We start from the raw sequence: 10,236 nt of genomic DNA, 5'->3' as shown, positions 1-10,236 counted from the left end.
TATAAAAATCAACACAGGACAGCCACAGGTGGCCCACACCTGTAATCCTATCTCAGGAGGCTGAGATTGGAGAATCACAGTTCAAAGCCAACCTGGCCAGGAAAAGTCTGATCTCCAATTAACCACAAGAAAACCAGAAGTGGTACTATGGCTCAAAGTGGTAGAGTGCTAGCTTTGAGTGAAAAAGCTCAGGCACAGATCCCAGGACCTGAGTTCAAGCTTCATGAATGACAGAGAAAACAAATTAAACCAAAAAAATAAAGAGAGAGAGAGAGATTGGAATGTATCTTCAGTCTTACACATGGGGATATTCAGGTCTTTCAAAATGGTTTCTTGAAGAATTTTTCTTTTCTCAAAGCTATGCTTTTGACTGTCGATATGTGAGCTTCTTTCCAGGTCTTCTAGTCTATCCAATTCATCTAATGTTTACATGGCTCTATAGCATATTTTAATTAGCTCTTTCTTGCTCTTGCTATGAGATGCTTATCTCCAACAAACTACCAAAAAGCAGGAAGTGGAGCTGTGGCTCTATGGATAGAACACTTACCTTGAACAAAAAAAAAACTAAGGGATAGCACCCAGGCCCTGAGTTCAAGGCCCAGCACTAACAACAACAACTATAACAAAACAAAAAGAGGTAAATGTAGCTGTTCTCAACCTAAGTTGCACCCTTTCGGGTTTTGAACAGCAGATCTTCTTGTCAAGCTTAATAGAGGGGAGGAATAAGGTAGGCTGAGGAGAAGTAGGGAATTCCCAGAATGGGAGTACATCGTCTCCAAAATACAGCCTATTTCCATTTTCTGTTCCACAGAGTGTGTTTGTTATCATTATATAGAGTTTTCAGGTGTGTTATTGCCTCAGATACGAGATAGAAATGATAATAATGACAATAATAAATATTATGATAATACTACCAATAAGGACAGATAGTGACCATCCTTACTTATGTTGGTTAAAATTAGTTTGGGCAAGTTCTTGATTTTCTGTTTGAGTGGTCACATGATGTCCTGTTGAAAGGCAGCTCTTCTGTTTCAGAAGCTTTTTGTTACCATACAGTTGATTGATCAAGGTCCTTTTGCCTCAGTATTATTGCATAAGTTTAGGGCAAAAGCCCAGGCTCCCAGGGTTCCAACAGAGTATATATACCATGACACCTACCCAAAATACCAGTCAGAGTCAGTACTAGAAAAAGGCAGAGAAAGGCAAGGGCAAAGAAAGGATTTTTAATCAATGTATCAACACTGGGAAGAACAGATAAAGGGCTTCAGTGGTACAAATATACTGACAGTACTTCACAGATTTTATAGGAGAGGAAGACAAAGGCGATGTTTGTGTTGTACACAGCTAACAGAGAGGATAATCATAATTAGATTAGTGGTGGGATGCATCTCTATCTTAATTTTGATTCTGCCCAGGGTTCTGGAGAAGCTAGTGTCACTGGAGAAGAGCAATCTTGATGCCATAAGCTGGTTATCTCAGATTTGGTGTGCAGCCTCACCACCATAGGTAATTGCTCTCAGTTGGGGTGATTTCATTATGAGGTGGTCTGTCCTGTAAGGCTTGTTGATGCTTGGGGGTAGTTTTGGTTCCTTGCTATGTAGATAGTGATCCAGCAATATGTGGTTCGTTGATCCAAAATCACTATGTAAAAGAGTGACTCAAGAGGAAAATAAAGATGCATAATAGAGGTAAAGAAAGAAGAAAAGGAAGTTTGTCTTTCAGTAAATGGTACCCTCTTTTACTACTTCATCCTATTTAGAAGAATCTTTCTTTTGCTTAGAATATTCATGCTATCCTGGATGCAATGTGGCAGTTATCTTTGTTATCAGATTGACTATTACAGTGGCACACTGTTTGTATATAGGGTTTGATACTAGCTGTAGCTTCAGGCATCTTCTGGGGTCTTGGAACACATTTCCTGTGCATGAGGAAGTAGAGTAGTATAATTGCCACTGATGCTACTTTCTGTCTGTCCTAGTCAGATACCTGAGGTCTTCCTAGAGGACCCAGTCCTATTTCTGTCACAATTTCTGCTCTTGATGAGGACTTGTTAGCCACTTGAACACCTAAAAGGTCACATGATCTCATATACCACAAACTAACCCTTGACATGAAGCCAGGAGTTCATAGGTGTATACAAGGTGCTGTGGATCTAACCCAGGGCCTGCTAGGCAAATGCTCTACCTTTGAGCTATATCATAATGTATTTTCATGTCACACTAACTTTGGACTCAAAGCAAAAAGCAAAACTAATATTGTTAGGTTTTTAAAAAGAGGTAACCGAGTAAGAACAGCACCACCACGTGGTATTTAGGTAAGGGGTAGATTTATTTAGTAGACCTGCTGGGACCAGGCAAGGTTGGCACTCCATGCGGCTGGCAAAAGAGAGAGCGTCTGGCCCCGAGTTAGGCCTTATATAGGGTAGGGGCGGGGGGGGGGGGGAGGAAAGGTGTGCCTAGTCTAGGTAAAGGGAAGTGGGACCAGGTAAGAGGTGGGACCAGGTGGGAGAAAGGTGTGGCCACATCAGATTAAGATGTGACCTCAGCGGATGCAGATGTGACCTCTTCCAGGTAACACAGGTACTGGGCGAGGTCTGTTCACCGTCCAGGAATGGACCTTACAAATATGTCATGGGGTAAGTGCAAAAATGAACAGAGTTCAACAGAACTTACAACTCTTGAGGTTCACTGAAAAGAACAGGACATCTCAGTGTGACCAACAGCCTTTTCTGCATCCCTCAGCATTTCCCAAATGAAATCACTTCACTATGTTTTTCTGAAGTTGTTTATCAGTTTATAGGATTTACAACATATACTTTGTCATACTTTTTATTTTTTAAAGGAATTCAAGTGGGAAGTCATTTCTCATTGAAAACATGAATCTGAATTGTGAAGTAAGCTTATTTGGGTACAGCAGAGTCTAACCACTGGTAAATGGAAACCAGAGTAGCCAAAGGAGCAAACTAAGCTTTAGTAGACTTGCAACAAATACAAGTATATAGAAACACATTAAATATTCTATGCTTCTGTTGGGACAATAACTATGACTTTTTGAGGTGTCAGGGGAGTCGTAAGGGGGGAGGAGATGAGGCTAATAACTGGGTTTGTTTTCAGGTCCTTGCTAGGAATGTGTCCTACCACTTCAGGAGCTCCACTATTCCAGCCATGTCTTCAGTTCAGGCTTGTGTTGGATACAAATTATGTGCCAAGTAGAAATAAGACAATATCTGAAAGTTAATTCACACTGTCATTATCAGAAAACTACAGCGAAACATCTAGTATTTAATTCAATAAAACATCCCATTTTTTTCTGCATAAAAGTTTGACAATGCTACTATGACAAACATTCTTAATAGATTTTGTCCTTTACTATTCTGCAATGGCTGTCTTTGCACTTCATGTATATGTAACATTTTGATGAAAAGAAATGGACAATCTTAGGTGCCATTTCAAGTACTTCCAAGTAATGTGCAGGTTTTTAAATAGGTGAATACTATGTTAATAATATTTTCTTAACTGGGAAGCAAATAATTGATGCAGGACTACCTAAATATCTGTTTCACATCCAACACATTTTAGGTAAATAAGAGAGCTAACGTGTTTATTAACATTCATTCCAAGTGAAGTAAGTTACTGCTTTTAGACACTGTAGAAATTAGAAAACAGTGAACATTTTTAATGCCTGTCATGTTTTATGTAAATTGCACATTGTACTTTGGAGCAACTGGTGTGCCTGAGACAAGAAATCCTTGGGCTTCCAGAAATTTGTCAGCCTGAGAAGCACAGACCTTGTCTCAAAAAGAGGGTTGGGGTAGAGCCCTTGCTTAGTGTACTCTACTCAACAAAAAAACATGGTTTGGGTTTGGAAGTGTTTAAGTCTTGTCAATCCAGTCAGTTCTTGCACAGAAAAAATATTTCTAGGAGTTATGGTGTGACATCCTGAACTTACTTTGATAGCACATGTCAGTAAACAACTTGCACTTTCCTGTCTGGTGTTTGTTCACTATGTTGATGCAGTACCATCAATTAATCTTACATTCCTGAACTTTTTTGTGTGTGGGTCTTTCGGTTTGAAATCTGTGCCTGGGCGCTGTTCCTATCCCTCAGCTTTTTAGCTCAAGGTTAGCACTCTTCCACTTGAACCACAGCTCCACTTTCAGTTTTCTAAGTGGTTTATTAGAGAGAAGAGTGTCACAGTCTTTCTGCCAGGGATGGCTTTGAACCCAAATCCTCAGATCTCAGCCTTCTAAGTAGCTAGGATTACAGGCTTGAGCCACCACTGCATGGTTCCATTCCTGAACTTTTAATAGAAGCCTTTGGAACTGGGAAGGTGGCTTAGTGGCAGAGTGCTTGCCTTGAGCTAAGAGCTGAGGGACAGTGCCCAGGCCCAGAGTTCAGGCCCTATGACAAAAAAAAAAAAAAAAAAAAAAGAAGAAGAAGCCTTTGAAATGTAGTTCTCCTAACTGGAGCACAGTTCTCCTAACTGGGACACAGTAGGAATTTTGGTTCAGTGTCCATGAACTCCTATGTTGATTTGCTTTTGTAAGTCTGGAATGGGCTGCCTGTTGGCCACCATTTTTAGGTTAGATGAAGGACATTCATTGAAAGTGGATAAATAGAGTTGTACTCAGGGAACAACTTCTTAAGGTCTTGCTGAGAACAGATCTTACCACTTAAGATTATAGCATTAAGTCAATTTATGATCAGAAGCAGACTAGCCCAATTATGTCAACTTTTTAAAGGCTGTAATGGCTATGTCCTATTAAGACATATATACTAAGCTTGGGGATGGGGGCTCACATCTATACTCCTCCATATTTAGGAGGCTGAGATCTGAGGATCATGGTTCAAAGCAAACTGGAGCTGCAAAGTCTGAGACTTTTATCTATAATTAACCACTCAAAATTCAGAAGTGGCACTGTGGCTCCAACTGGTAGAGTGCTGCTAGCCTTGAGCAAAAAGAGCTCAGGTCAGCCCTCAGGCCCAAGTTCAAGGCCCACATGTGACCAGAAAAAAGAAAAAATAAGATCTTAATCACTGACTTTTTTTTTTTGTCAGTCGTGGGGGCTGAACTCTGGGCATGGGTGTTGTCCCTTAGCTCTTTAGCTCAAGGCTAGAGCTCTACCACTTAAGCCACAGCACCACTTCTGGCTTTTTTCTGCTTATGTGGTGCTGAGTGAGGCATTGAACCTAGAGTATGTGAGGCAAGCACTCTCCCACTAAGCCAACTTCCCAGCCCTTAATTTCTGATTTTTGAGGAAGGTATTAGCCTCACAGAAGTAATGAAAAGACATGTTGGTGCTTAGGATTCGTTAGGGTTTCTTACTGCTAAGATTTATAGACAAAATCATTTGCCTTTTGATACCATTTTAGGATTGACATATTTCCTTAACTTGCCAGTGCTTAATGTTTTCAGAATATTGAAGTAGCTGATCCTTAATCATCCTGTTTTACCAGGATGCGACTGTTTGTTGTGCCCAGGTCACAGGACCCCCACCACGAAGACCACTGAGAGTCAGGCTTTACAGCTGTTTTAAGGTTTTATTTAGACGGGCTGCAGCTCGGGCCTCGTCCTACACTCCGACACAGTGGAGCCCTGGAGAGCCCCGAGCTAAAGATTAGCAGGGCTTATAAAGGCACACAACCAACCAAGTGTTTGGATTACCACCATGTGTTGCTCTGCTAGATTGCTGGTAAACAAGCAACAAGTGGTCACGGCCTCAAAAATAACTCTTCATTTCCACCCCTTGACTTATGGTCCTGAGACACAATCTTGTGGCTCCGGCCCAAAACTAAACTCCAACAGCTCTCCTTCTTGATCGAGTTCTTTTCTAGTCCCTCTCTGACCTTAGCTATACTATTAAACAACAATACCAATAACAATCAGTTCATTTTTCTTTTCTTGAAGCGTACACGGAGTGGTTGGGTAGGGTGCTTGGAGACTTCCCATGTTTCTCCATGGTCGTCCAGGGCAAAGGGGTCAGCGGTCTTGCGTGGGAGCAGTGGATCCAAGCAGCAATGCCGTCCACTTTAAGGGCAGTGGGTGTAGCCAGTAGCACCATGTAAGGTCCTTTCCACTGTGGTTCCAGAGATCTCAAGTTGTGCCTTTGAACAAACACCCAGTCCCCTTGTTTAAACGAATAGGGGGTAGGAATAGAAGAATTATATAATGCTCTAAGCTGGGGCCACACACTTTTGTGGACAAGCTGTAGATAGCCAAGTTTACATAGAAATTCAGTATCACTCAAATCAGCAAGCAATTTTGTCCCAAGTTGACTGCTGTGCCCGCGTACCTTTTTCCATCTCGAATGAAACTGCTGCCATCTGTGAACCAGGTATACTCAGCATGCGATAGCGGCGAGTCCAACAAGTCTGGCCTCTTTTTCCTTGGCCCGGTCTCTCTTTTCATGCTCAATTTCACATTCTCTGTCCTTCCTTTCCTGTCTTTGCTCCTCTGTCTCTTTCTTATTGTAAATCTTTTCCACCACAGCTACTAGATCCCTAATAGACTTTTCACCAAGTCTGTCTAGAGCCTGCAACTTTCGCTTTATGTCTGGTGCAGCTTGATTTATATAGGCAAACCTAATCATCTGAGCTGACTCTTGCCAGACTTTCACTTCCTCCCTGTCTAACATCATAAACTTTGGCCATATTAGTAGGTCGGCCAGCCACCGCTTTGAGATCTGCCAACAGAGCCTGGTGGTTGACGAGGAGTCGCTCCCTACCTTCAACCATATTGTAGTCCCATGTTGGTCGGATCTCAGGAAAATAGGCAGCGATCAGGGCAGGATCCGTGATGGGCACTTCTATGCGGCCAGGGATGTTTCCGGGCTGCCTCTTAGATATGGTCTCTCTCTTTGGTGGTGAAAAGGACCTGTAAAAGCTGACTGCAATCATCCCAAGTAGGCTGATGAGTAAAGAGAATAGTTTCAAGCAAACAAATTAAATCCTGGGGTTTCTCAGAAAAGGGGGCATTTTGGGTGCAACAATTGTATAGATCACTGGTAGAAAATGGCCAATATTGGAGTTGCTGTTGACCATCCCCATCCACAGGACCTACGGCGCGTAAGGGAAAAATAGCTGCATTAGAAGGGGGGCTGATCCCACAGCGTCGTTGAGTGACTGGCCCCTCAGAAACTTTAAGGGCAGGTGCCAAGGGTTTGGCTGCTGGCTCTATAGCTCCCTCCTCCTCTTGATCATTCTCAGGTTCTGCAGAAGGAACCTGGAAGGGGAGTATGGGGGAGGAAACATTTCTTCTTCCAAGTTACCTCCCTGAAAAACAGGGGGGTACAATTTATTTTCCTCTTTCTTAGTTTCTTTTTGTAAGTCTAGGGGGCTAGATGGAGTGTTGCCTGTGGTTTCCAGTCCTGTCAGTCATACAGTCCAAAAAAAGCAATAAACAGTACAAACAAAACACATGCAGGCCTGACAGTTACGAAGTGGAGATCTCCCGAGTTGGTCTGCTGACTTCTGTCACGGCGGAGTTCCACACCAACCCATGCCCCACAGCAGAAGGAGCAGACCCACAGTGGGCAAGTTGGGCCTCGGTTAGGAGGTCCTCTTGGTCAGTTCTGGCCCAACACTGAACGGACCCACACCCCACAATTCTCACAGCGGGGTTCTAAGGACGCCCCCACAATACACACCGCAGGGTTCCAAGGACCCCCGCCCTCACAAGTGGATCTGGGATGTCTCCCAGTTACTCCAGGGTTGTCGTGCAAGCACGACTGCTTCAACAACCCTTTACACAATACGAATTGGAGCAGCCATCCTCACAAAGAAATAGCTTTTAAACATTCTCTTACTGAAACTAATTAAGAGCCAAGGTTACATCTGACAAACTTACAAGAATCCTCACTCCTTTTTGTGGGCCTGTTGGGAACTGTTACAAAAAAAAACAAAAACAAAAACCAAAAACAAAAAACCTATAATAGCAAACTGAAATAGGAATTAATCAATTATTTTGGTAATCTTAATTTTTCCTTTCTGCACTTTGAGGTAAATGTTTAGAACAATTTCATTTTTAAACTTTATATACAGAAAACCATTCCTAAGTTGTAAGCCTCCTATTAATCTGTTTTAAATACTCTATACTTTAATTTTTAGTTGCACTTTGAAAAATCCCTTGAACTCTTGAGGCTAGGTGTTACTCATTCCTCTTGGTTGCTTGTTTTAAAACAGATACACATTAAAACTTTTCAACTCAAATGATAATTTTTCCTTAATTCAAGAATTACAATCAACATCACTGTACCAAGAAGCTAAATTTAACACGTTTATGCCTTAAAAAGAAAACATCCAATTGCAAAATATCATTGAGAGCAAATCACTATACAGATAAACTTTTTCTGACCCTCTTTTTAAGGCCTTCTTAATTTTAATTATAACACATGCAAGGGGCAGTTTTAGTAATGCTAATCAGATCATCACATCACTCATTTTTACCATCATGTTTCCAGTGTCTATCTGTGGGAAAAGAGATGGAATAAAGATGGGCCACATGGCCCCTCCTGTGGAATGGGCACACACCCAATCCAACTCTTTAGGGTTAGATGAACTGCGTTTGTGCCAGCTTGCCCTCTTTTACCATGCGTGGACTCCTCCCAGAGCCTGTCCCACCATGCATGACCAGCTGAACTGCACTTCTGCCTCTTCACCCTTCACTCCTAAAGATAGGTCATCTGTTGGCTTCTAAGTTTCTCCTTTTTGTTAAGCCAGATATCTTGATTACAGTGTAAACAGCTTTATGCACTCTAAAATATCAGATTTTCTAATTTCAAGTTAAAGAATCCTTAAAAAGCTATTTAAAACAATGTAAAAATTCTTTAAAAAAATTTTTGGTAATGTCCAAACCTCATAACCTTTTGAATTTTAAACTTAAACTCACCCAATTGTTACAACATGCTGACAATTTTTATCTTGAACATGTTCACAAATAAATACAAAACACACACACAGATCATAAAGTGAGGAAAATTCAAAACAGTTGTACATACATTTTCTAAAGTTTTCAAACAAAAATTTAAGACAATTTTTCTTTTAAACTAAATACCTTTGTTGAGCTTCATTTTCCCAGGGCTTGCTTTTAGCAAGGCACTTCACCAATTGGTCTTTTGAATCCCTTCTGTTGGAGGTAGGTTGGGGGGGGAAGGGGGGTCACCTGAAACTAAACTGGCTTGATTTTTATCCAATTTTAGACAAGAGCACTTTACATTGTCAGGACTAGCTGAAGAAGTCAAAACCAGGCACACAGCCTTCTCTGTGACTGAGCCCAGCTGGAGGCTGGAACTTTTATTCCCTCAGCGATGTTCAAATAAATAACAAAAACACAAAAACCAAAAATCCACATTTAAAATTGGTACCAATTCTAAAACAGAATTAGACAACAATCAAAGGCTGATTTTATCCCTACCAGAACTCTGTGCCGTTCTCACTCAGCAAGCTAAATCCAGAGTCTGCTGAGTGAGCCTGCCACTCTCATCCAGAACTTCCCTACCTCAGGAAACATAAAACAGAGAACAATCAGGTCTCAGTGAATGGGATGACATCTCACCAATTTGTTGATCCAGAGGCTTTCCAAGGCAGAAGGGAAGTCCCAGTCATTTTGGGGCAAGGGAAATAAGTCCCTAGGGGCCATCCTCTCAGACTGGCATATTCTCCCTCGTACTCAGACCCCCCCCCCCCCCGGTCAAGGCCTAAGGCTAAGATAAACCCCAAATGACAAACAGAGCACTCCATACAAAGACACAACTTACAAAGTCACGCTGCAGCGTTGTATGTTGCCAACCAGAAAGTGCCAGGCGACAGATGGAGAGTTTCCCAAAAGACGGAAAACTTCCCAATACAGTTAGAAAATTTCCAAAAAAATGTGTGCACTAAACATCAATTACCCAGAGGGGTCTGGGGATATCTCCTCACAGACCCGGTTGGCAGTCTTATAGTATGTCCACCAAGACTACTTGTCAACTAGGACACAGACCCGGTGGGAAACCAGAATTACAGGCACAGAACCTGCAGGCAACTAAATATAGAGAATGGCAATGCTTTGACTTACCAGCTGGGTTTTTTGCGACTCTGTGGTGGGGCGTCTGGAGGGTCTTATGAGGGGGATCCTGGACGAGCCCCCAGAAATGTTGCATGGACTCAGGACCCTGAAAGACCACCAGAGACCACGATCAAGGCAAACAGCAAAAGAGTAATTTCTTTGCAAGCTGGAGCTTGGTCCTTAGCGCACTCA

At 42.1% G+C, this 10,236-nt stretch overlaps 1 long non-coding RNA gene across 1 annotated transcript; it reads right to left on the bottom strand.

The window, feature by feature from the left end:
* Window positions 1-5,530: 5,530 nt before the first annotated feature.
* Window positions 5,531-10,235, bottom strand: LOC138808970 (uncharacterized). The gene is made up of 3 exons (XR_011366650.1): window positions 10,054-10,235; window positions 6,725-6,906; window positions 5,531-6,104 (listed from the first exon to the last, which is right to left on the bottom strand). It is a non-coding gene; the product is annotated as an uncharacterized lncRNA (long non-coding RNA).
* Between the last annotated feature and the right edge of the window lies 1 nt (window position 10,236).

The sequence above is a fragment of the Dipodomys merriami genome, unplaced genomic scaffold (genome assembly GCF_024711535.1).
Source record: "Dipodomys merriami isolate MVZ:Mamm:240054 unplaced genomic scaffold, mDipMer1.0.p SCAF_102, whole genome shotgun sequence".
Lineage (NCBI taxonomy): Eukaryota > Metazoa > Chordata > Mammalia > Rodentia > Heteromyidae > Dipodomys > Dipodomys merriami.
The sequence above is the reverse complement of the archived record's forward strand: the minus strand, read 5'-3'. Positions and strand labels throughout refer to the sequence as shown.